The sequence below is a fragment of the Humulus lupulus genome, chromosome 3 (genome assembly GCF_963169125.1).
Source record: "Humulus lupulus chromosome 3, drHumLupu1.1, whole genome shotgun sequence".
NCBI lineage: Eukaryota > Viridiplantae > Streptophyta > Magnoliopsida > Rosales > Cannabaceae > Humulus > Humulus lupulus.
In genome coordinates, this window is record NC_084795.1 from 213749882 (window position 1) to 213754125 (window position 4244).

The following is a 4244-nucleotide window of genomic DNA, read 5'->3' on the forward strand; positions in this document are numbered from 1 at the left end:
TAGCCTAGAGCTCGGACCTGTCCTCGCCTATTCGGGGGTCAATATCCTCACTTAAGATGATATTTTCCCCTTCGGCGCTTTGAGGTTTTTCAATCTCAGGATCAGCTAAGGGTTCCTGAGATTCCTCCTCACTACCTTGGACGGCCATTGCTAGCTGCCCGGGTTTAGACTTTCCCTTCATGGAAATGCTGTAGCATTCCCTGGCAGTGAGCTGATCGCCATGGACAGTGCATATTCCCGTGGAAGCAAGGAATTTCATCGCAAGGTGATGAATGGAAGTGACGGCCTCAAACGCTATTAGTGTGGGTCGTCCCAAAATTGCGTTGTATGCAGCGGAGCAGTTGATGACCACGAACTCGAGGAGTTTGGAGACTGTCCGAGGTCCTTCTCCTAGGGTGATCACCAGCTCGATCGTCCCTATTGCTGCTGATCCTTCTCCCGAAAGACCATACAGCATCATGGAGGTCGCCTTCAGCTCGGCGACGGTCAAACCCATCTTCTCCAATGTGGACCGGAATAGGAGGGTCACAGAGCTCCCATTGTCGATCAGCACCCTCCAAGCTCTCTGATTGGCAAGCTGAACTGCTACGACCAGAGGGTCATTATGAGGGAACTGGACATGGCCCGCATCTTCCTCTGTAAAAATGATCGGTTGTCTCTCCAACCGCTGCTGCTTTGGCTGACGCTGCTCCGAGACGAACTCTACTCCATTATGCGCCTTTAGTTCATTCACGTATCTCTTCTGGGCGCCCCTGCTTGTGCCAGCCATATGCGGACCTCCAGAGATGGTGGATATCTCCCCTCCTATCACGAGAGAAGGGACATCATGATCTACCCGAGACCCAGGCTGATTGGCCGGGACTTCTAGAGCAGGTCGACTTGCTGGGACCTTGTTCCGTGCGTATTGAGCCAAGGGGCCGGCTCGGATGAGAGTCTCGATCTCATATTTTAGATGCCTACAATTGTCGGTATTGTGGCCAACATCGTTATGGAAACGGCAAAACTTGGAGGAGTCTCTTTTCCCCTTTTGGTGCTTTAACAGCTCCGGCCTCTTCCAGGGGAGGCGAGTAGAGTTAGCTAGGAAGATATTCTCCCTAGACTGGGTGAGCTCTGTATAAGTCGCGTAGACAGGCTTAAACTTATCTACGGACTTATTCTTCTTTTGGTCGTGCTGGCTGTTTTCGCCATTTCCCTTTCTTTTGCCTCTACCGAGCTGGTTGTTCTGTGTGACGTTTTGGGTCGCTGCCACGACCTCCGTCCCTACTCCAGTGGGCTGATCAGGGACCTGGCTGGTTCCTGCAGCTTCGGCTTCGGCTTCCTCCAAGTTGACCATTCCTGGGCTCTATTAAGGAATTCGTTAACCGAGCTAACTCCCTTCCTTTGTATATCCTTCCAGAGGTCTCCTCCGACGAGGATTCCCGTTCTCATGGCCATGAGCTTGGAGCTATCATCAGCGTCTCTGGCCCGAGCAGCGACGTTTGCGAACCTGCTCAGGTAAGCCTTCAGGGTTTCGCCGGGCTGCTGCCTTACGTTAGCCAGAGAGTCGGCCTAAACGCGGGCAGCCTGGGAGGCCCGGAATGCCCTTTTGAAGTTGGCTGAGAAAGTTTTCCCAGAGCTAATTGACTGTCTTTTACCTTGCTTGAACCACTGCCTGGCAGGTCCAGTCAGTGTGGAAGGAAAGATTAAGCACCTCAGCTCAGGGCCAATGTTGTGGGCCATCATCAGGGTGTTGAACATCCCCAGATGATCCGACGGATCTCCGTCTCCATTGAACTTGGACAGGTGCGGCATACGGAAACCAGGTGGGTACGCCGTGGCTGCTATGCTGGGGGCGAAGAGCTCCATCTCGTCCCCCAAATCGCACTCATCTTTCTCCTTCTCCGACAGGAGCTTCCTCATCAGCTCCTCCATCTGGGCCAGGCACTCAAGGGTTTGGTCCTAATGTCCTTGGTTATTCCGGGGCTGTTCAACAGCTCCGGACCCATTGTACATATTTGGTGGGTTATTGCCCCTCCTATCTTGAGATAGGTTATTTGGGGCATTCCCACCGTTACGTACTTCGGACAGGGCCCCCCCTGAACGAGCATGGTTGTCACCTCCTACTTGCTCCCCTCTATGGGAGTTAAGGCGGTCTCGCAGGTCGGCCCCCTAGGTGGCTTGTGGACTTTGCGCCGAACTTAGACGCTGACGCAGGTCTCTGCCAGAGAGGTCACTCCGGCGACTGCCGCTCCAGTAGCTCCTGTTAGATAGGCTTGGAGTCCGTCTTTGGTGGTGAGGATCCGGACTCTCTCTCGGCGCCCTGCTACGTCGGGAAGGTCCGGCTGATGGTGGGTCTCTCCTGTTACTTCCATAGGCTGGGATATCTCGGACGGGCCGAGGAGGAGATGGATATCTGATTGGAGACGGAGGAGCCTGATCGGAGAGGCGATCCTGGTTCCTTCAGGACGGATCAAGTTCGGTGGGGGCCTTTCGGCCCTGCCAACCTGCTGGTCCCGCGCCTGGTGATCTGGACGAGGCGCAGGACGGTTGTTGGGGACGGGCTGATGCTGCGAGCCCTCCCCGGATCTACTCCGGGAATTTCTTCGAGCTGCCCTGGGTGCGCTCGAGGCTGGTTGGGAGCTAGGAGTTGAAGTTCTGACCGAACGGCTGTACTGCTGCTGTTCGGCTCTAGGCACTTCTCTGAAGTTTGCCTCTCGATGGTGCGATGAAGGAGTCGAGTTGGCTGTTGGAAGTCTGTCCGAGTGGCTATGCCTGGACCGGTTACCCCGGCGAGACTTAGGAGCCTCGCCTTGCCTCTCTCCAACGTTAGCGTCGGTTGTGAGAGGGGGTAGTCGGGCCAGCACTTCCTTGATCTACTGGTTAGCTATTGCTAGCTTGCTCCTCAACTAAGCATTCTCCATCTCCACCGCAGTGTAATAACATGGGTTTGGATTAGGTGGCCGAGGCGCCAAACTTCCGGTGTCGTCTTGGCCTGCCGGCTGCTTTCCTGGCCGCTGCTGGACTTCAGGAACTTGTTCACCAGGGATGGCAGTATGATGAGCCTCCTGCCCATCATGTTGTTCGGTCTCGTTACCGTTCCTCGATTGGAACCTGTATTTTGTTAAATGATAAATCGAACTGTGTGTTTTGCAAAATAGATCAAAATACTAACCTTGATCCTGATTTTGGTTAAAATATTTTTCAATATAATTGTTGACGCGGTTCTTCGCCAACAGGTAATTAAGAAAAGAAGAGAAAGGGATTAGTGCTAATGTTGAACCGAAATAGATGAATGATCTTAGAAATGAGATGGTGACACCAAATACGTTTTTGAGTGGTTCAAAGGTTAAAATCCTTCTACTCCACTAGTCAGTATTATTGCTATATACTGGATATTTGATTATAGGGTATTTCTTACAATAGAGAATCCAACCTCTATTAACTCCCAAGGTCTCCATATTTATAGGAGAAGGCACTTGGGAGTTGGTAAGAAGGTCATCTCATGACCTTCTTACCTATCATGTCAACTCTGTGACATTCATTATTAATTCCTAAACCCAACACATAAGTGTGGTCAAATCAATAGGTAAGGAGATAATGGGCCGCACGGCCCAACCCAGTCGTGGGTGTCTGATTATGCACGTTCGTGCTGCGTGTCCGAGAAGTCAGGGATATATCAGACACGTGATGTCTGATATATACACGTTTACCTTGCATGGTTGACTTTATAAAGGGTCATAGCCTCCAACTCCAGCTTGTACCACGAGCTGGATACTTCACTCGACCTCCGGCCTCCAGAGTTCGGACTCAGTCCTTAGGCAATCTTGGCGAACCCTCAGGTTACCTCGAGCTAAGTAGCAGGATCTTTCGATGGCAGCTCCGGTCTTGGGGATGTCCATGTGGTAGTCAAGATTAGGCCGCAACTTAGCTTGCTAATCAGCCCGTGGGAAAATCAGGGCGTACAATAATCAAAACACCCCTACTTATTTAAATTAGTTGATTGAAAAATTAAAAATCAACAAAAAATTGATATATAATTAAAAAAAATTAAAAAATTATAATTTAAATAATAAAACTTTAAAATAATTATAATAAATCAAAATCAAAATTAAATCTAAACACTGATTTATTTAAATCCAATAAACAAAAGCTCAAATATTTTCAAACACTAAAATTGATTTGGGAAAACAAAAATCAAACTCAAGTCTAGAAAAAGAAAAACTTTTGAACCAGCTAGGAAGAACATTCACTCATTTTCTCCTTCC